Source organism: Zootoca vivipara, chromosome 3, assembly GCF_963506605.1.
Source record: "Zootoca vivipara chromosome 3, rZooViv1.1, whole genome shotgun sequence".
NCBI lineage: Eukaryota > Metazoa > Chordata > Lepidosauria > Squamata > Lacertidae > Zootoca > Zootoca vivipara.
Genome location: NC_083278.1, coordinates 3,612,377 through 3,635,942, shown reverse-complemented (window position 1 = coordinate 3,635,942; position 23,566 = coordinate 3,612,377). Strand labels below are relative to the sequence as shown.

The 23,566-nt window shown below is 46.9% G+C and overlaps 1 protein-coding gene across 3 annotated transcripts in view; it reads right to left on the bottom strand.

Annotated features, from left to right (window-relative positions):
- The window catches only part of RUNX2 (RUNX family transcription factor 2), a 116,750-nt gene that overhangs the window by 52,696 nt on the left and 40,488 nt on the right, over positions 1-23,566 (bottom strand). The gene's annotated exons all lie outside the window — the stretch shown is intronic.

The following is a 23,566-nucleotide window of genomic DNA, read 5'->3' as shown; positions in this document are numbered from 1 at the left end:
GCCATCCAGTCCAACCCCCTGCCAAGCAGGAAACACCATCAAAGCATTCCTGACAGATGGCCGTCAAGCCTCCGCTTAAAGACCTCCAAAGAAGGAGACTCCACCACACTCCTTGGCAGCAAATTCCATTGTTAAACAGCTCTTACTGTCAGGAAGTTCTTCTTAATGTTTAGGTGGAATCGTCTTTCTTGTAGTTTGAATCCATTGCTCCGTGTCCGCTTCTCTGGAGCAGCAGAAAACAACCTTTCTCCCTCTTCTATATGACATCCTTTTATATATTTGAACATGGCTATCATATCACCCCTTAACCTTCTCTTCTCCAGGCTAAACATACCCAGCTCCCTAAGCCGTTCCTCATAAGGCATTGTTTCCAAGCCTTTGACCATTTTGGTTGCCCTCCTCTGGACACGTTCCAGCTTGTCAGTATCCTTCTTGAACTGTGGTGCCCAGAACTGCACACAGTATTCCAGGTGAGGTCTGACCAGGTACTATTACTTTCCTTGATCTAGATGCTATACTCCTATTGATGCAGCCCAGAATTGCATTGGCTTTTTTAAGCTGCTGCATCACACTGTTGACTCATGTCAAGTTTGTGGTCTACCAAGACTCCTAGATCCTTTTCACATGTACTGCTCTCAAGCCAGGTGTCACCCATCCTGTATTTGTGCCTTTCAATTTTTTTGCCCAAGTGTAGTACTTTACAATTCTCCCTGTTAAAATTCATCTTGTTTGCTTTGGCCCAGTTCTCTAATTTGTTAAGGTCATTTTGAAGTCTGATCCTGTCCTCTGGGGTATTAGCCACCCCTCCCAATTTGGTGTCATCTGCAAACTTGATCAGGATGCCCTCAAGCCCATCATCCAAGTCATTGATAAAGATGTTGAATAAGACTGGGCCCAAGACAGAACCCTGTGGCACCCCACTAGTCACTTCTCTCCAAGATGAAGAGGAGCTCATCTCTTGTGCTCTCTCTGTAGTGTGTGTGTGTGTGTAACTCAACTGACACAGAGAGCTATAAAATGACACAAGGCCATTGCAAGACGCGATTGAGAACTTTCCTTCTTCACCAAAAAGGTATGTGTCTCTCGGATAGCCAACATGCATTTGCAGAGATAAACAAATGCAGCTGCTTTATTCTATTCTACCTCCACATTTCCTGCTTTAATAAATAAAGCAAAAAAGGAATGTAGATTATCATGGCTTTTACAAATTCTGTTCTGCATTCTGATTAATCAGTTTTGTTTGCTGGAAATTTAGTTAATCCCTCATCAATCCTACTTGGTTAGATATCTGCCCTAGGCTCTGATCTTGATACATTTCAGCATTGGTGTACTAAGTGAAACATTCACAGTTCATTATGAAACTACCAATTTATTACTCATAAGCTTTCCAACATAACCCACTTGAACATGCATGTAAACTAAAGCCGGTGTGTTCCCAGGAATAAGCACCTCTGCATCTCAAGCCTTCAATAGTGGTTCAAGCCTATTTTTTAGGAGGCAAATGAACATGTGTGTGTTGTGTGGCAAGCCGTGTGTGCGTGTGAATGGGTGTAGTAGGTACGTGGCTTTGGTACATGCATGGTGCTCACAACAGTCTCTGATTTGGCAATGCACCCATGTGTCCCAAAAGGTTGCTTTGTAACCACTGAAACTGGCAGAAACAGCAGTAACTCACTTGCAGACCAATCCTATGCGCATTTGCACAGAAATAAGCCTTGCAGTTTATGCTTATTCCAAAGTAAATCCCACTCTATTAATAAAGGTTTACTCCTTAGTAAATAACTTTAGTATTTATTGCAGCCTAAATTACTGACGCGGATGGTGCTGTGGTCTAAAGCACAGAGTCTAGGGCTCCCATTGTTCGGTCCCAGCTCCTGCCCATCTAGCACATCGAAATCACATCAAGTGCAAGTAGAAAAATAGGTACCGCTTTGGCGGGACGGGAAGGTAAATGGTGTTTCCATGTGCTGGTTTGCCAGAAGCGGCTTAGTCATGCTGGCCACATGACCCCGAAACTGTCTGCGGACAAACGCTGGCTCCCTCGGCCTATAGAGCGAGATGAGCGCCGCAACCCCAGAGTCATCCACGACTGGACCTAACGGTCAGGGGTATCTTTACCTTTTAAATTACTGAAATGTTAAATTTGTGCTGCTGCCACTACAAAAAGCAACAACTCAAAACAAGATTATGTTTTTCTTTTCTTTGACATGAGGTCCTATTTTGATTCACATAGAAAACAAATATTGGACTGGCAGGACTAGCTTGTTAGAGAATTCTGATGGAAGCAGGAGTGAAAATTGCCAGCGTTCATTCATTTGCCCCATAACATAATTATACTGAAGTTAATTACATAATTATGCAAAAAAATAAAAATATCCCCACAGAGATAGGGAGAGAAATAACATCATTTTTGTCAGAAGCTGAACTGTTGTGGAATAAAAATGGTGCTGCATGCAACTACCATGGGTCAGAACTCAGAACAGAAAGAGATGCCTCCTTGCATCCCTACTTGAGGCCCCATTCTTGCTCTTACATACCTTTCACTACAACATACTTAGTTGGTCTTTAAGGTGCTACTGGAACACCTTTCAATAAAAAAATTTTTAAAATCTTTCATCATTGTTATTTATAACGACAGACCAACATGGCTACATTACCTGAACCTTTCACTTCAATTGGGGACATGCCTACTTCTATTGAACAGAGCCCAGGACTCCGATCTTCCCTGCTGGACCAAATTAATACATTCTGACAGCAACTGTCTTGGAAAGGAAGAGGAGCACTGAGAAAGGAGAAGCTCCTCTCCCTAAGAACAGTCAAAGCTGCCGTTGCGGGACAACTTTTTGAAATTTTTGAACAAACCTGGTTCAACTTTTTGAACAAACCTGGTTCATAAGGAGACAATGGAAAATTTCTTAGAGTGAATTCCTATTCACTGAAACTCCTCCTAGAAGGCAGGCTTTAAACCAGGGCCCCCAAACTAAGGCCCGTGGGCCGGATGCGGCCCAATCGCTTTTTAAATCCGGCCCGCGGACGGTCCGGGAATCAGCATGTTTTTACATGAGTAGAATGTGTCCTTTTATTTAAAATGCATCTTTGGGTTATTGTGGGGCATAGGAATTTGTTCATATTTTTTTCCAAAATATAGTCCGCCCCCCCCCCCCAAGGTTTGAGGGACAGTGGACCGGCCCCCTGCTGAAAAAGTTTGCTTTAAACCTTAGGGTTTCACTTCAGGGCCTCCTAGGATGCTTTCTGTTGATCTCCGCCTTCCATGCTTTTTTTCTTTCTGGAAGGTATAGCTGTACTCAATACATTAATTGAGCAATGGATTCAAACTACAAGAAAGAAAATTCCACCTAAACATTAGGAAGAACTTCCTGACAGTAAGAGCTGTTCGGCAGTGGAACTTGCTGCCAAGGAGTGTGGTGGAGTCTCCTTCTTTGGAGGTCTTTAAGCAGAGGCTTGACAAGCATATGTCAAGAATGCTTTGATGGTGTTTCCTGCTTGGCAGGGGGATGGACTGGATGGCCCTTGTGGTCTCTTCCAACTCTATGATTCTATGATCTGTAACTACTTTTCTTCAGAGAATAATGCCATATGTTTAAACAGCATTTTCTTACCTGAAGCAAGGGAAGACTTCTCAATCCAACCAAAATAATTATGCAAACAATTTCACTAGTCCCTTCAGTAGAACCCTATCTGTGTGGTCTTTTCATGCTCGAAGACACCTTTATAGAGACATTTAGGGCATTGTTACATACAGTTCACTTAATGTGAGGGATGTTGGGTGAATTTCCTGCAAGATTAGCACTTGTCACATTGTATAAGGCTTGCCGCTAATTCCCCTGAGCTAGCAGAGAGCAAAAGCTAAGAATGCAAATGGTACAACAGAAAACAGACACATTTGGAATGGACTTCTGAGTTTAGGTTAACAGGAATTTATGAGGAAAAGCTTTAATCTCATGTACAGGGTACACATATATGGCTATTTGGGGAGTAGTCATGAAACTAGCACTTCATCTCATCACAGCAAGCTTTTCATGATGGAACTCTTCCATGTGTGGTATACACACTGCAAGAAACAGATCCCAGGGAATTGTTGTGTTTTAGCAGCAGGAAAAAGAAATAATCTACAGCAAAGGGTTTCTTAGATGTAGCACTACTGCTGGTACACTTGAACATTCCCAATACGATCTTCTGGTTGGGGGCTGTGTGGATGCAGTAGTGGAAGCAGCAGGTTGGTTCTGCTGGTGTCAGTGGCGGAGCTTCATGCTCCGGCACCGGGGGGGGGGAGGGACAGAGAGCAGGCGGGGGCGGGACTGGCACATGTCCTGGGGGCGTGGCACACTGTCTGTGGAGGTGTGGCACCCAGTGCAGGGGGGCAGCCATGATGGCACCCCACCTGGATCACGCTGCTGGGGGCGGTGAGCTCTCCCCGCACGCCTCTTCCTCCGCCAGTGGCTGGTGTGTCTGTGCTCTGCCGCCCTCACCACTGCTTCCCTCTTCTCTCTATGTATATAAGGAAGTGATCCTACTGCCTGCAGGTTATTGCTGCAGCAATTGTTCATATTTTCCAAAATAAATTAACTTGTTTAATTTATTAGACCAAAACAAAATAAGAGCCAAGTTTAAAAGAAAATGAATTTCTGTCTTTGACGCAACCTTTCATTTGGTGAGGGGGAAATCTGCTTCCCAATCACAGGTAAACTGGAAAAAATCCAGAGTTTCCCATTATTAATTAACCCACTGCATATTACATGCAGGTGCATACATCTTTCCTTCTATGACAGTCCTCATTATCTTTCCAGGAGATTTAAAAAATCAAGGAATTTCTGTCCCTAGACAACTGAATTGTAACTCCTGTCATTGTTTATGTTATATTGATTTATTCTTATTTAATTAATTAAGACCCAGGTGGCGCTGGACCCAGGTGGCGCTGTGGTTAAACCACTGAGCCTAGGGCTTGCTGATCAGAAGGTCGGCGGTTTGAATCCCTGTGACGGGGTGAGCTCCCGTTGCTTGGTCCCAGCTCCTGCTAACCTAGCAGTTCGAAAGCATGTCAAAATGCAAGTAGATAAATAGGAACCGCTACAGCGGGAAGGTAAATGGTGTTTCCATGTGCTGCTCTGGTTTGCCAGAAGCGGCTTTGTCGTGCTGGCGACATGACCTGGAAGCTATACGCCGGCTCCCTCGGCCAATAATGCAAGATGAGCGCGCAACCCCAGAGTCGGTCACGACTGGACCTAATGGTCAGGGGTCCCTTTACCTTTACCTAATTAATTAAGACTAATGAATTGCTTCCCATGATACAATCTGAAGCAATTTAGCAATAAAAACCCGTATCAAACAATTCTAAATCCAGTATAAACAAATCACTTAAAAGCCTTGTTTGAAAAGGAAGGTCTTCAATAGTAAACAGTCAATATCATGCCTGTCCGATATGTAACGGGAGGGAGCTTCAGGTGGCATGAGGCACCTCGCTAAAGGCCTCATTTCAATATTGTGTGGATGGGCTTCCTGGTAAGATGGTCCACATCATCAGACCACATCAACTGAAACTGATCTCATGATGCCACAAGCAGACATTGTGCTGAGCATCTCACTGGTAACTGTAACAAATGTGGTGCCAACAGAAATGAGTGACTTTTTTCTCCAAGTGCCTTGCAGTTAAATCACAGTGGGCTTCCAAAGGGCATAGAACTCCATTCCATGCAGCAGATACAGACAATACAATAAAGCTCTACTGGATGCCTAGTGATGATGTGATCCTGAGCTGGAACTAGAGGCAGCCTCAATATGGATAATGAAATAATACCTCTGGTGTTCCTTCTGGAGTAGTTGGTACACCTTTGGTCCCTATCCTGCACTCAGTCCTCACCTCTGGCTCCCAGAAGCTGTCAGTATGAGACAGCGGCCACACCCTGGGAAACAGCTTCAACTGGCCAGCTAAACCAGCTGAGGGTAGCTGGTGGGTCTCTAACCTTTTGTAAGCTAGGGACTTCCCCTGCATGCAAAGACAGGCTCTGGCAGATTGAGTGGATGAGGTCAATTGTGGATCCAAAGGTCACTAAGGCAGTTTTTGTACATGCTGTGGAGGGAAGTGAGGGACAGATGGGGCACATCAACATGGGAAGGTAGCCCATCTAGGAGAATGAAAACTCTGATCCCAAACCTCCTCTGCCTTGTGGGAGAAGAAAAGGCTACACAAACCCAGAGTGGAATCCCTAAGACAGTTGGATGGCGCTTTGTACGCCCTCATCCAGCAACTCCTGCAGCAAAGTTGGTGCCAACCATCTTGCTCTGCTTCCTTTGGACCACATAGGCAAGGCTGAGACATGGGCAGCCCAGGACCTCCAGACCCAGTGCCCAGGCTTGTGCCCCAGGGAGGTCACTTTGTTGCTGCTAACACAGCAGTTTGACTTCATCACTGGAGCTGCAGTGATGAAGTCTTGAGACAGACAGACGGCAACAACAAGAACTATTGATGTTTCCAACACCACACCCAAGGCTGCCTCCGTTAGAGAAGCTGCTGGGCAACAAGATGGAGTGTAGACCAGCAGTAACCACAGCTCACTGTCTCCTTTGCCCAACACCAGGTGCAGGCCCTCACAACCAGCTCCAGGACAAAGGGTTTTCCTGCTAAGGGAGATGGAAGCTCTATGGAGCACAGTGTGCTGGTCCAAGGGTAATCGAAGAGGCGAGGTTGAGGGCCAGTCTGAAGTCTAAGGAATCAACGAGGGGTGAGTCTGATGAAGCTGAGGCAGGTGCAGGGCAGGAAACTAGGTGAGGTCAGGAGCAGGAACACAGGCAGGACCTGGCAAACAGCAATGTTGCTCCCGCAACCTGGGACGGAGTCTGACCGCCCTTTATCTCTGACGAGGTAATGGCCTGTCCCGATCCCCCATTGACTCACCACCCTGCCTCACCTGAAGGAGAGCACTCCTCCTGCGAGTACTCAGGTCTCTCCTCCTCTCAGCCCTGAGTCTCTGCAGCTCGGAAGACGCCAGGGGGTTACTGGACCCGGGAGCCACCTCAGCCTCTCCTGACCCAGCCAGTAGTGGACAAGCTGCTAGCAATCAGATATTCTCAGCACCTGGAGCCAGGACAGGCTCAGGCCCCTGAGTCAGCCCAGCTGGTCCTTGTTGCAGGGGAACCTGAGCAGGCTGAGGCTCTTCTGGAACAGGCCCCAGATTAGTTTCAGCCAATGTCCCAGGCTGAGGGTCCAGTACAGGCTGCGATTCCTCCGGCTCTGAGTCTGAGCCCAAGTCCCAGGCCATCACACCATCCCCCCTCCCAGCCCCCCCTCTGACCAAGGGTCCGCCCTGGCTTGTCAGGGTAAGCAGGATAGAAGGCCCAGAGGCAGTCGGGTCCGTGGACGTTACCCGCTGGTTCCCAAGAGCAGTCCTCAACCCCATAACCCTTCCAGTCAATGAGCTACTGGAGCTTTCCCCTGTGGTACCGGGAATCGAGGATACACTCCACCCCGTATTCTGGCTCCTCCTGCACCAACACCAGCTGCGGTCTTGGACGGTGTGGATGAAACTCATCAGGTGTGGCGACTGGACTGAGCAGTGCTCAATGGAATACTGGGTGAACCTTGAGCGTGGGAGGTAACAAGGCGGAATGTCACCAGCAACACCTGAGCAGTGGTGCTAAATGGGCCGGTGAACCGAGCATCCAGCTTTCGCGAGGGCTGAGAGGGGTGGAGGTGACGGGTGGAGAGCCACACCCGATCGCTGACATGGAGTTCCGGCCCCTCCTGACGGTGGCGGTCAGCCTGGGCCTTATACGCATCCTTGGCCTGGCACAGTTGCTCCATCAGAAGCTGCTGCTGGGATTGAAGCTCTTGCAGCCAGTCTGACACTGCTGGAACTGCGGGTGCCAGCAGCACGCTCAGGAATAACCGCGGGTGGTACCCATAGTTGGCCTGGAACGGGGTCTGTTGGGTGGAAGCCTGCACTGCATTGTTATATGCGAAATCGGCCAACGCCAGGTGGTCGACCCAATCATCCTGGTGGAAGCTGCAGTAGCACCGGAGATACTGTTCTAACACCGCGTTTGCCCATTCGGTCTGTCCGTTGGTCTGCAGATGGTAGGCTGAAGACAGACAGACCTCCATCCCGAGAGCCTGGTGTAGAGCGCGCCAGAAGTGGGCGGTGAACTGGGCACCACGATCGGAGGTGTCCACCGGGTGTCGTGCACAAGCGTTCCGGTAGGCCATATAAGCGGAAGACGTGTTGCAAGTATAGTCACGCCGTCTCCTTGGCTGAGGGTACAGATGGGCATGGGGCGCAGTGCATCATCTTAGTGGTCTGTGAACACCAGGAGGCAGGTACACTGACGGGATCGGGGTAGATCCACCACAAAACCCAATGAAACCATGTGCCATGGACGAGGTGCCATGGACGAGGTGAGACTGGCAGTGGCTGTAGCAGGCCTGCAGGTCTCCCGGTCGATCCCTTGGTGCACCAGCAGAGGCAAACCCCAATGTACCGTGCCACATCGGCTTTCAAGCAGGGCCACCAGAATTCCTGGCTGACCAGGTGAGTGGTCTGATACCTCCCGAAATGGCCAGCTGCCGAGGCATCGTGCGACATCCGGAGTACCTTGGCCCGCAATGGCCCTGGTGGGATATACAACCTACCACAGTGCATCACAGGCACGATCCACTGGCTAATTCCTGAATACGTTCCTGAGCCCATGTATCGACCCATTGCTGCTCCCATACCTGGCCCAGCAGTGACTTGGTCTCCTGAGCGGCCAGGAATGCTGCTGGTGGTACGATCGTTGTTGGGGCCGCCTGCTGCACCGTCTCTGTGATGCGCGTCCGCCTTCTGATTTTGGGAGCTAGGGATGTAGCGGATCCGGAACTGGAACCGGGAGAAGAACAGTGCCCACCGGATCTGTTGCTGGTTCAGCTTGCAGGTTGTCTGGAGGTACTCTAAGTTCTGGTGGTTGGTTCTGACTTCCACTGGGTGTCGTGCACCTTCAAGGTGATGCCGCTAAACCTCGAATGCCACCTTAATGGCCAGCAATTCCCGTTCCCACACGGTATAATTGAGCTCCGCCGGAAGGAGCTGGCGAGAGTAGAAGGTGCAGGGCAACAGTGGTGCATCAGGTCTGAGCTGCTGGGACAAGATGGCGCCGAGAGCCATACTGGAAGCATCAGTCTCCACCACAAAAGGATGCGAAGAATCAGGATGCTGCAGGATTGGTGCCTTCTGGAAACAGGCCTTCAATCCCTGGAATGCCGCCTCAGCCTCTGTGTTCCAGGTGAAGGGCATCTTTGGCTGCAGCAGCTGGTTCAGTGGGATAGTGTGATGGGCAAAGCCTGTGATGAATGTCCGGTAGTAATTTGTGAACTCAAGGAACCGCTGCAAGTCCTTCCGATTCCGAGGGGCCACCCACTCTTGGACAGTGGACACCTTCCCAGGGTCCATCTGTATCCCGTTGGGGGAGAGCTGGCGTCCGAGGAAGTCTACTGACTGCTGGTGAAATGTGCACTTGCTGAGCTTCATGTACAGGCAGTGCTCCCGCAAGCGCTGCAGTACGGACCAGATACGTCCCTCATGACGGGCCTGGTCACGAGAGTATATCAGAATGTCATCAAGGTACACTACCACATACTTGTCCAACTAATCCTGGAACGCGTAGTTGATGTACCATTGGAACACGGTGGGCGCGTTGCTCAACCCGAACAGCATGACCAAATACTCAAACTGACCATATTGGGTCCTGAATGCTGTCTTCCACTCGTCCCCAGCGCGAATCCAGATCAGGTTATAGGTCCCCAGGAGGTCCAGCTTGGTAAACATTCTTGCCCCCTGCATCCGTTCCAGCAACTCCGTAATGAGAGGCAAGGGGTGGGAAGGTCTGGGATGGTCATCTTCTTCAGGGCCTGGTAATCGTGACAGAGACGAAGCTCCCCACACTTCTTTTTGACAAAGAGCACTGGCACAGCGGTGGGCGAGGTAGAGGGCTGTATGAACCCGCGCTCCAAGTTCTTACTGACAAAGTCCTGCAGGGCTTCACGCTCTGGTTCTATCAGGGAGTACAGATGACTTACCAGCAGAGGCGCCCTGGGCTGCAGGTCGATACCACAATCAAAAGGCCTGTGGGGTGGAAGCTGGTCTGCCCCTTTTTCTTTGAAAACATCCTGGTAGTCCTGGTAGATGGTTGGAAGAGCCGGGGTAGCCTCCCCCATGGGGGCAGCCACCATTACTTTAGGCTGGACATGGGTCCGGGAAGCTCACCGTCTGGTGGGCCCAGTCGATCTGTACATTGTGCTGCTCCAACCAGTCCATTCCCAGCACCAGAGGAAACCGGGGCATCGTGGCAATGTCCAGAGTTCGCGTCTTGCGGTGCTGCTGGAGGCACAGGACCAGGGGCTGGGTCTCCTGGGTAACAGCGCCTGAGCGCAGCAGTTGACCATCAATTGCCTCCACCTGCACAGGGTCTGCTTTAGGCTGGAGTGGTACTTGGTGTTGGGCAGCAAAGGTGGAGTCGATGTAGGAGTGGGTAGTCCCCAAGTATACCAGGGCATGGGTGAGGTTCCAAGACCCGCCCGGGGGGCAAATACGTACTGGAACCATGAGATAGCGTAGTTCCACCGGTGTAGGCCCACTAGGTAGTGTTTGCATTCCCCAGTAGCTTGGGCCCTCAGCTACTGGGGTCGTTGGTTTCCCTGCAGTGAGTGCTTTTTCAGGACAGGCCTGGACATAGTGTTCACTCCCACTGCAGTAAAAACACAGGTTCCCCTCCCGATGCCTCCGCAAGGGAGAGGCAAGACCGCACTGCCCCAAGCTGCACTGGCTCCTCGGTCAACTCTGCTGCTGCAGGGGATGGCTGGAGCTGGGAGCACGGGGCACCCGCGGCCTTGGGCCTGGTGACGGTCCTCCAAATGGTCATCTATCTGCAAACTCTGTTGGATGAGAGTGTCCAATGTGGCAGGACAATCTAACATGGTCAGTTGGTCCAATACCTCGTCCGAGAGCCCTTCAAGATACTGGTCCCGAAGTGCAGAGTTGTTCCAGGACAGGTCCTGGGCCAACAGCCAGAACTCTGTGGCACAGGTGGCTTGACTCCCCTTCAGAGGGTTGGTGAACGTGGTTTCCAGGTGATTGCAAAACCCAGTATATTCCATCAGCAGGGGTGAGTTTGGCTGGAGCAATGGCAACGCCCATCTGGCCGCCCGGTCCTTCAACAGGCTGATCAGAAAATGCACCTTGGTGTAGTCGTCGGGAAAGTTCTAGGCTCGCCCCTGAATGTACAGCTTGGCCTGGGCAAGAAACATGGGAAAACATGCCAGGGACCAATCAAATTTCTCCGGCAGGGCCACCAGGTACTTGCCGGAAGTTGGAGCATCGACACCAGGAGCTAGTAATGAGTTCAAACGCTGTTGTAGCACCATGACAGCGTCGATTAGCTGCTGGATGGTATTGGCCATAGTTTGATTGTCCTGAGCCAATGCCACCAGCGCAGCCACTGGGTCAGCCATGGCTTCTGGTTTCTCCTGAACGCACCCAAGAAAGGGGAGGTGCGGGTGTGGCGGGAGCAAACTGTGCTGGTCCAAGGGTAATCGAAGAGGCGAGGTTGAGGGCCGGTCCGAAGTCTAAGGAATCAACGAGGGGTCAGTGCAATGAAGCTGAGGCAGGGGGCAGGGCAGGAAACTAGGCGAGGTCAGGAGCAGGAACACAGGCAGGACCTGGCAAACAGCAATGTTGCTCCTGCAACCTGGGGCAGAGTCTGACCACCTTTTATCTCTGACAAGGTAATGGCCTGTCCCGATCCCCCAATGACCCACCACCCTGCCTCACCTGAAGGAGAGCACTCCTCCTGCGAGTACTCAGGTCTCACCTCCTCTCAGCCCTGAGTCTCTGCAGCTCGGCAGTGGGCCAGCTGTCGGCAATGAGGTATTCTCAGCACCTGAAGCCAGGAGAGGTTCAGGCCCCTGACTCGGCCCAGCTGCTCCTTGTTGCAGGGGAACCTGAGCAGACTGAGGCTCTTCAGGAACAGGCCCCTGACTAGGTTCAGCTGATGTCCCAGGCAGAGGGTCCAGTACAGGCTGCGATTCCTCCGGCTCTGAGTCCGAGCTCGAGTCCCAGGCCATCACACACAGCAACTCTTCCCTCCCTCCAAGCCCATCCCTGCAGCCTGCACTGATGCCGTACCCAGTCAGATCAATTCCTCCCAGCTCACATACTAGGTCTCAGTAATACATGCCGGATCAACACCTTTGTTATGTATTAAGAAACAGCACACAACAGACAAGCAACCAGGAACCTGGCAGTGGGGGTGGGGTGGGAGCAAAAAATAGTATTCAAACAGCCTCACACCTTTACCTTCCATGATGACTTTTTACCTCCCTTTTTACCTCCCCATGACCATGTGCTATGGGTGATATCCAATGCACCTGGTTCTGTTAGCCCAAGGATTTATGCTTATGCAATGGAACTGTCCTCCCTCTCCTCAAAACAGATTTAGGGGGTGGAGGAGAGTTCCTTGTGCATAGAAATCCTTGCATTAACGGAATGAGTTACTTAGCACTACACTGGACACAACCCCTTCTCTCCACCTGCCCATGGTCATTGAAACTGACACCAGCCATATAGCTCCCTCCGCAGACTTCCTCCAAACACAGGATGTGCACAACAGAACCATCCAATCCACTGCACAAATTATGCATGCAATAATAGCCCACTAATGTGTTCTGATAAGATCTACAACCCATAATTTATTATTCTTTTTAGAATGAAAGTAAGGGGAAAGGAAAAAACAAAGCATGTTATAGGTTTCTGTCATATGACTTCCTGCAGACCACTTACAAAATCATAAGCAACTATATTTCTAATAACTAAACTTAATCTCGCAGAAAAATGATGTCCAATTGTTTGCTACTGATTTCTCCATCATTAACTAAATTACTAAAAACAAAGGAAAGCTACTTTTCCCCATCATTAGATGAATGAAAAGAACTATCACTGAATTATCACACAGCTTAACTTAATTTAAGGTGCATTTTTTCAAGATTGTAAAATAAACCATTTGAAAGAAAGCAACTTCTAGGTCAGGCATCCCCAAAAATTAGTTTGGTTGCCTCAGCACTGACATATGTGCCCAATAAGGAGCACCACTTGCCAGCAGCAGCTATGGCTGCTGAACCAGCTGCATGAGTTTGTCATGGTATAACAGCCTGGAAAGCCTTAGTAGCAGGTGCTACTAATCATAGACTAGGAATGCGCATCTCTTACAAGTGGGCATCTGAGTCTGAAGATGCTCAACTGTTCTGCTTTGTTTATAAGCCAATCTCCCGCTTATAGAGGTGGGATTTGTTTGCAATGTAAGCACCAAGAATATGTTAAGTCCCATTAAAACAACTGAACTACAGTATTAAAAAGGTATGGACAAGTTGTACCCGCTATTTTCACAAAGCACAATTTCAAACCAGTATCAGTACCTTGTGAAAATTCAAAATATTCTGGAACCAAAGCTACAGATGAACTATTGGCATTTTCTGGCAGAGGAATGAACGTTTAGTTTGGTCGCAATGTAACACAAACAAATTTAGATGTAAATCTATAAAGATGCACTCGTTCTGTTAGCGTAAGGATTTATGCTTGTGCAATGGAGCTTTCCCTCTTTTCCTCAAAACAGATTTAGGGGGGTGGGGTGGGGAGTTCCCTTGCGCACATGGAAATCCTTGCATTGATTAATGGAAGGAGTTACGGTACTTAGCACTACACTAGATGCAACCTTTTGTCTCCACCTACCCATGGCCATTGAAATTGACATCAACCATATAGATCAGACACCCCCAAACTTCAGCCCTCCAGATGTTTTGGACTACAATTCCCACCATCCCTGAACACTGGTCCTCTTAGCTAGGAATCATGGGAGTGTTTTCTTTCTTTCTCTTAGTTAAGCAGACTCTGAGGAAGAATCTCAGCAGAGAAACTGAGGCGGGAGGAGGTTTGATTAACCCCTTCTACCCCATTCATTTTTTCACTTTAAAATCATCCTCACTCCCCCAAAAGCTGCCCTGTAGTCACCCTGCTGAAACCACCATTATTGAAAGCCACTTTAACATATTTGAAAAAAATACTAAAACATCAAAAGGAAAGATGTATGCACCTGCATGTAATATGCAGTCGGTTATTTAATCATAAAAATAGCATACAATTTAAGGTCAATGGCAGTTTCCCCCCGGACGGAATAGTCATTTTGGAGGAACAATTTTAATTGCAACTGTGGCGGCATAAGGATCACTCAGCCTGCCAGACTTGGCATCCTGGCATTCTGTGTCTACTAAGCACGTTCAGTCCTCTTGGGGCCCTGGTAGCATTTTTTCTAAAGATTTGTATACAGTATACACATTCTGCAGGGGTTCCCCAAACCTGCTGATACCCCCCCTCCTGTATGGAACTGTTGCCATTTTGGCTACAAAAGAACAACCCTCAAAGAACCGAGTCAAAATTAGAATACAAGAGAATATATTGTCTCTCAGCTATACTGTATAGTCAAGGCACACATACTGGGGAAATGGATGTTTAAATAAGCATCTATTAGAAGAGAGGGCATTTGAGGGCAAAACAAGGGGAATGCAGCCTATTTCCAACTGCTGTGATAATTTCTGCATAAGAGATGTGAAGGTTGAGCTCTTTGGCAAATCACCCCAAGTGTCTGTGAGTTAAATTACTGCCATGCAGTCTGTTAGGCATGGGATGTTTAGTGTATCGCCTTGCGTCAGTCCCACAAAATGTTGCACAACACAAATGCTTCTTGATGTGTCATTTCCTGCTTGGCCCCCAGCCCAGGTACTGACAGGCAAGCATAAAAAAATTAAAGAAAGATTTAAAGCTTGTGTATTCATAAGCACATTCCACAAGCCATCAGACAGTGCCCCTCCCTGCAGTTTGGAGGAAATCATAAAGGAGAAAGGGCAGCATGGAGAGAAGGAACTTCCTCAAAACCGCTACAATGGTACCACAGCAAAGAATTTGAATAATCTCAATCATTATGCAGTTTGGGGCATCCTGCTTGCTATTCATAGCACTGGTAAATGGGGAGTGTCCGCTCATACCCATAACTGTATACCTCATATTTTTTGGAGGACAATAAATACTCCTGGAACTAGGAAAGGACAATCCCCCACTCATTTGCTTGGTGGTGGTGAATTGTTGTGTCTGACTGGAGCATCTAATAAGGCTTCCCCCCCCCCACTTCCCAGTGCCCCAAACCTACTCTTGGGGAAGGTGACCAGCATAATGTGTTTCCCCACCAAGTCTAGGACTGTGTGTCTCAGAATCTGGAATAGTTGGCCTTCTCCTCAGCAGAGAGGCAGAACACTGGTTCCCTGTCAGTGATTCTGTGACAGGGAATCCAAGACCCAGTCCTTGAAGGAAAAGATCAGATGTTTTGGAACTACAACTCCCATGATACTGGACCACTGGCCCCGTTAGCTAGGGATCATGGGAGTTGTAGTTCCAAAACATCTGGCAAGCCAAGGTTGCCTATGCCTGGAAAAGATGCTCCGCCTGGGTGCCCCCTGCTGCCTCTAACCTCTCCTTCACCAATGTAAGTTTTTTGGCCTTTGGGGAGGGACAGAAAGAGCCGGGTGCTGTTCAGAAGGGTTCAAACAGAATCAAGGGAGGCCCAGGCTGCTCACAGCCAGCTGTACTGGGCTTAATTCCTCTCTCACCAGGTGCTTGTGTGAACAGCCCTGCTCAAATTCTCACAGGATCCGCAATGAAATGCTGAGACGCTGCTTGAGGTCACTTTGTTTTGAGCTGTCAGCAGAACTGTTGCCTGGATGTGAGTTTGGGGTGAACGGAACTGCTTTCCCTACAGTGACGGTGTGGAGGTGGGAGAATGAGACTGCACATGCGCCAGACCTGCCCACAGGGTTTCCCATCCAGCTGCCCCCCCCCTGCCACCCTTTGCATTCAGAACTCGCACCTCACTATGGAAAACTGGGTGTAAACTTCCATGTGTGATAAACATACCTTTATCCAGTCTTTCATCCTTTTACATATGGTGTGTACACACATTGGGAAGCAGATATGTGTGTACACACCATGAAAAAAGCATGTACAGTCAGGAAATATCATGGGTAAAACAGCCACAGAATAAATAACCTTAACACAACAACAGAAAGACAGGCACACATACACCGTCCAATGTCCGGAAAGGGATAGCTTTTCAAAGTCCAGCCTTCCAAAATTTTCATTAAATTCTTGGGGGAAAGCAAGAATTTTAGGATCCCTAAAAAGCCTAGAATTTAAATAAAAATACCATGCCAAAAAAATTTCTCTTTTTAAAAATAATCTTTTTAAAAAATAAACTTTTCTGAGACTTGCTGCTGCATTCAAAGGTTTGGGAACAAGACAAGAGGCTCAAGAACCAAGGGGCAAGGAATAAGGGCAATATTTGATGGCTTTAAAATGTATCACTAAATACAACCTTTGGGTTTTATTTTAAAAAATCTTCATCCTCCTTAAATTTCAAGTCTTGCTCAGTGCCGATTGTAACAGGGAAAATTATTTCAAAGTTTTATCATGTCCAACAATAACAACCTGTGCGGAGAACTTGAATAGAGCACGATGAATCAAAGAGAAGTGAGGGATGTGGAGGTGCAGCAGCTTTCACAGGTGCAAAAGTGTTTCAGGTAATAAGCCCACAGTGGGCTCCAGTTCCTGCTTGTAACTGAATTATAATGACAGAACAAGTGAACTCGCTCTTCAAAGCTGACTGCATGTGTCCGCCCACTCACTGGATCATCACCTTGCACATTCCTGTGACCCTTCTGAACGAAGCAGTAAGGTTAAAGGGGAGAAGCTATACAAAGAATGATCCAAGAAGTCCTCAATGGAAGATAACAAGCGGTATGTTACAATTGTTGTAATGTTCCATTTCACCTTAAGAGAGAGAGAGAGGGTCATGTGACTGTGTGTCAGAAGTGAAGTCTGTGTGTGCCTCTGATAACTTCTATGAAGAAGTCGGTTCTTTTGCTGTTTGTTAAATAAATGTTTTGTTTTAACCATTCATGCCTCTGTAGTGCCACTTCAGCTGCTAGCTACTCCAGGGTGGTGAGAGGGGGGGGAAGTCAGCTGCTCTAGTCTCCCTAAAATATCAACAACAATATCTATGAAGGCGGATGAAGGCTGTAGCAGATAAGAATCCACCGGTCGTCATGATTACTCATGCCATCGGAACAGAGCCTTACTGCGAAGACTGTGTGTTGGTCAGCATCCACTGATCTACACACATAAAACAAATTCATGCACAGACGTATTCCAATAATCCATCCCAAACCCAAACCTCAAAAGCCCCATGGGGAACAGCAACTGGTAACGGGGGCAGGATCGTGAAATATTTAAGCCCATAATCATGAACCAGCACATGGGCAGTGAATACAGATTCAGTCATTCTGACTTAAGGAATGAAGCAGTGGAGTAGCTCGGCAGCTGTATCCATGACTGAGCAGCCCTTTTTTAGGATCCACTCTGCTCTCCCCGAAAAGGGGAGGGGCTAGAAAAGGTGCTCTAAACATAGTCTGCCTCCTTTTTCTCTGTCTGGATTACTGCGCCCAGTAGGGTCACCACCCAGCAGTCGTAAAAGACAGTTGAACTTTGGGACATGGAATATATGGGAAACCGTAGCTCCTGAGGTCCTCTCACAAATCCCGCAAAAACAAATTAGACATGAGCTTGCAGTATCTCCAAATGAAAAACAACAAAGCCAGCAGACCTGCTGAAGTCTTCAATGTGGGTGGAAACGAAATTACACAACAACTTCACATGCTCATCAAAATATCTGGGAGAGAGAGGAGATCCCAGCAGACTTTAGGGATGCCAAAATCATCAATCTTTTTTTAAAAGGTAATAGAACAGACTGCGGAAATTGTCGAGGCATCTCTTGCAAGAATCTTAGCAAAGAGTCTCCTATCTATACCTGAGGATACCCTTCCTGAATCCCAAAATTGTTTTCGACCTTCTAAGGGAACAGTGGAAATAATTTCCACCGCTCAACAGCTTCAAGAAAAATGCAGAGAGCAAAACCAACCCCTGTATATGGTGCTTATTGACCTAAGGCCTTCAACACTGTAAATTGCCCTGCCCTGTGGAGTGTCCTTCTGAAAATCAGCTGCCCAGATAAATTTGTGAACAACCTTTGGCTCCTCCATTATAATATGATGGCAACAATCGCGGAAAACAATGGCTCTCAAAGTGAACCATTCATAGCGGGATCAGGCGTTAAACAGCGATGTGTTATCGCCCCAACTCTATTCATTATCTTCATTGCCATGATCCTACAATTGTCAAAGGGAAACTCCCCACTGGGGTAGAAATCATATATCAAACTGATGGAAATCTCTTTAATCTGAGTAGGCTGAAAGCAAAGAGTAAGATTACTATAACTTCCATCATAGAGCTTCAGTATGCTGGTGGCAATGTAGTGTGTGTACACTCAGAGGATGACCTCCAAACCATCCTAAATATATTTGGAGAAGCTTACAAAAAGCTTGGCCTATCGCTCAATATCCAAAAAACCAAAGTGCTGCACCAAAAAGCACAAAACAACCCCTCTGCAGCACAAATCCAACTTAATGGTGTAACATTGGAAAATGTAAACCACTTCTCTTACCTGGGCAGTTATCTTTCCACAAGGGCGAACATTGATGCTGAAATCCAGCATCGCCTGAGCTCTGTGAGTGCAGCTTTCTCCTGATTGAAGCGTCAAGTGTTTGAGGACCAGGACATTCACAGGGAAACCAACTTGACCGTATGCTTGCAAAACATGGATCACTTATAAACATCATCTCCAACTCCTTGAAAAACTCCATCAACAGTGTCTCCGAAAAAAATTACACATCATTTGAGAAGACAGGCAAACTAATGCCAATGTACTGGAAGAAGCAAAGATGACCAGTGTCAAAGCAATGATTCTTCAACATCAACTGGTCATATTGTTTGGATGCCTGATTATCATCTTCCAAAGCAACTGCTCTATTCCCAGCTTAAGAATGAAAAGCGAAATACTGGTGGACAACAAAAGAGGCTTAAAGATGCTCTCAAGGCAAATCTTTTAAAAAAAATGTAGCATAAGCACTGATAACTGGGAAACACTGGCCTGCGAGCGCTCCAACTGGAGAAGAGCCTTTACCAAAGGTGTTGTGGACTTTGAAGAAGCATGAACTCAGGACGAAAAGTAGAAACGTGCTAAGAGGAAGGCATGCTTGGCAAACCCTCACTGTGATAAACTCCCACCTGGAAACCTATGTCCCCACTGTGGAAGGACGTGTGGATCCAGAAATGTGAAGACTGTGTTCATGGAAGCAGTAGCACCTTAAAGACCAACTAAGTTTTTATTTTGGTATGAGCTTTCGTGTGCATGCATACTTCCTCAGATACACTGCACATCAGATACACACACATAAAATGTGTGTGTGTGATGGTTCAAATGGCCCTAATCCCACATTGGTAAATATACAGATAAAAGGTGTGAAATGGCAATTTTAAAAGATCAATTTTTTTTAAATAAAGTAGTCAAAACTTCAAGCAAGGTGAACTGGAGGTCTTCCCTTATAAAAGCTTAGCTAATCCATCCATGGGCACCCAGGACAAGGACTGCAGCTCCAATTTACCAATGAAAATCATCCAGCATTTGTTCTGTCAGCTCTACTTGCCAAGAGAAGGTCAAAGTGCCTTTCCTATAAGGAAGCCTATAAGGAATTCAAGATCTCCAGCATGATGTCATGTCTTAAAGCGATAAGCTGGCAGCCCAAGTAACTGACATTCTGTAAAGATGCACACAATGTGATGTTTATGTTACTTACGATGAAGGTTCTAATAAGTCATCGTCTGTGTTCCTTTAAAGAGGAGTTTTATAACCGAGATGAATCACAGCGGCAAAAGATCAAAGTTTAAAAACATCAATGATGCCATGGGGTATTTTTTAATCTTGTAATGAATGATGATCATGTGCTCTTATGAAGTTGGTCCAACTGCCAATGCCAGATGTGTATATTAAGAAGTTGTTTGTGATGTGACAGGCTCTGGTTGAATTGCCAGAGAAAGGGAGAGCAAGAATGAGGAACATGGCAACGTGCTTCAGACGCCCTAGTGAAATAAATACAGGTCCCAGCAGAAAAGGGAACTGCCTGTTGATGTATCAACTTACTAAGAAAAAAATATACATGTATTATCAGAACTCCTCATTGGAGAGGCCCCATAGATTACCCTCAGATGCCTCACCTTCTTTGTGCTACGCCAGTGCCAGCTGAACTAATTTATTGCAGTAACTAATTGCCGATTTACTAGTCTAAATTGGTCCTGGAATTCTCAGGAGGAAATGAAATTTTAACACACTTCTGCATACAGTTAAATGATTTGCAGAAGGTAAAAACATTTTGTGGAAAGCTGCATTTGCCCACCTTTTTGTACACATGCTCACAGGTAATGAAATGGGAACCACAATTTCAAGACATCCTCCACCAAGACTAATGGTACTTCAGAACTGTTGCTGTAATTTTTCCTAAAATATTAGGGTACACTGAACCCCTATTCAAATTTCTATATACTGTTATAATCTCAAGGTGGAGCCCCAAAAATCCGTCTATACAAGTTCAATCAAACCAAACAATTATTGAGACCAAAGACAAAATTCAGTGAGATCTTTCTGGCCATACCAGCTTCTACTGGCTTTATTTTTTGAAGAATTTAGAAATTATAATACACTAACCTAATCAAGTAGTTTTGACTACTTGATTTTTAATGCCATTAAAAAAAACCATTTTCACTGAGGATCCAAAATTTCTGCTTTGATTACTGAGAGTGGAAGGAATAGGGCATTTCTGAAATGTAAATTAATCAAATTAAATAATGTCCTTAGTTGGTTTAATCATAATATAAACAAAACAATATTGCCAATTCATTGAGCCAAGTAGTCATAGCCCTGTTCCCATATTGCATTCTAAGGCTGCACATTTACCTTGGAGTGATTCCTTTACACTCATTGGGACTTACTTCAAGCACCTTTGGGGCCCATCCTAAAGCAGCTAATACTAGTCAGGATACCCACATGTCGAACCATAAAAACATAGAATTGTAGAGTTTGAAGGGACCCCAAGGGCCATCTTGTCCAACCCCCTGCAATGCAAGTGCCTCAACACACAGTCCCCCATCCAATTTGAAACCAAACTAGATGCTGCTTTACAAATGTGCTAGCATTTGGATCAAGACCAAGGAAAGGCTCTCTTGCCACCACCTACTAGCAATAGTACAATCACATTCCACTCACAACAATTCATAGAGCCTAGTAGTCTTCACAAACTGTCATAAACTCTCCAACACTGAACCCCAAAGAATGTTATCCTGGAGGGCAGTCCCCACAGACAAATCATTCACTCATAGAATTGTACAGTTGGAAGGGACCACAAGGATCATCGGGTCCAACCCCTTGAAGGCGGGAATCTGTTGCCCAATGTGGGACTCGAACCCATGGGCAATGAAGCCTGTGAAGGGTGTGTATACCATAAACAAGCCCACAGAACATGTTCAACCATTTCCTCCACCCAGAAACTTTAGAACATTCAGTGTCAATCCTCCCAGCAATGTGCAAGCCACTCCAGAAATTGCAATGCCCCATCAAAACTCTGAACTGACTAACTTGTCCCACCTCTTTTTCAGTTTAAAAATCCAAAAATGATGGACAAAAGGCATAGGCCGCCAAATCAGTACAAATCAATACAAATCTGAGGTTCTGCCTTCTCCTAACAAAAGCCTGCCCCCCAACAAAAATCCTGGCCACACCCATGACAAAAGGAAAATGCCTTCCTACCTCCAGAACCCATCTCCCACTGCCTTTGCCATTTAGCTATGTTTAAACTAGCATTTTATCTTCTGAACAAGAAGAACCTCAGTTCTCATCAGCCACCGTCACCATGGCCCAATTTGGGTCAGGGATTATGGGAGGTGTAGCTCACCAACATCTGGAGGGCCACAGGTTAGTCCCTTCCATTTAGTGCTGATTTTGTCCACATCTTCCATTCATTTTACTTATTTATAGTTTAAAATAATTGTTCTTTACCACAAGCATTCCCACAGTGGGGTACGAAGCTTAAAACAAAACAACACAATAAAGCTCTTCTCAATAGTACCATGCTAATGTCTGCTATATGTTGTCATGGGGAAGAAAGATCTGCTAATGTTTCCCCTTCTCACTGATAAGACAGCCCTGCTGCCTGAGGAAAACAGTTCTGCAGAATCGCCACCACATCACAAGGGAACATTTTGAGAGCAGCCATCAGTTGGAGCAAATGATACCATAAACAGGAAGCTGTCTTCCATCAAGTCATATTGTGTTTCACCAATAGCTGTAGATTGAGGTTCACTAACTTTGCACCTGAGGGCACGATGACACCTGTGGAAGCCTTTACTGGCATACCTGAACAGGGTCCCCAGGGTCTGAGGTAGCCCTCCTAGAAAGAAAGTTATTCAGGAAAATGTGCAGGGTCCCTTCTAAGAAATTGATGTGAAATAGGCTAAGCTAGCTGCTGATGTCTGTCCATTTTTGTAGCCAATACTTGAGCTCCTAAAGAGCTGGTGTTTCCAGCCTTCCATTTAGTGTCCTACAGAGGTGAAGGTCACTAAATGGAAGGCTGGAAACACCAGCTCTTTAGGACCTCAAGTATTCCTATTGGCTACAAAGATTGACAGGCAGCAGCAGCTAGACTAGCCTATTTCACATCAATTTCTTAGAAGGGACCGTGCACATTTTCCTGAATAACTTTCCAACCTTCCATTTAGTGCCCTTTCACCACTTCTGTTCCTTTCATGGATCACTGCCTTGTCGTGGCGAAGGGGCTTCAACAACTTAGAGAAGCTATGAGCTATGCCGTGCAGGGCCACCCAAGATGAACAGGTCATAGTGGAGAGTTTTGACTAAACGTGATCCACCTGGAGAAGGAACTGGCAAGCCACTCCAGTATCCCTGCCAAGAAAACTCAATGGACAAAGACAACAGGCATATAAAAGTTATGACGCTGGAAGATGTGCCCCTCAGGTCAGAAGGCGTCCAACATGCTACTGAGGAAGAGCGGAGGACAAGTACAAGTAGATTCAGAGCTGATGAAGCGGCTGGGCCAAAGCCGAAAGGTCGCTCAGTTGCGGATATGCCTGGAAGCGAAAAGAAAGTCCAATGCTGTAAAGAAAAATATTGCATAGGAACCTGGAATGTAAGAACAATTAACCTTGGTAAGCTGGATGTGGTCAAAAATGAGATGGCAAGAATAAATATTGACATCCTGGGCATCAGTGAACTAAAATGGATGGGAATGGGCGAATTCAGTTCGGGTGACTATCATATCTACTACTGTGGGCAGGAATCCCGTAGAAGAAATGGAGTGGCCATCATAGTCAACAAAAGAGTGGCAAAAGCTGTACTGGTATGCAGGCTGAGACCCTACCTGCCTGCAGACTGTCTCGCCAGAGTGGTGCATGCTCTAGTTATCTCTCACTTGGACTACTGCAATGCGCTCTATGTGGGGCTACCTTTGAAGGTGACCCGG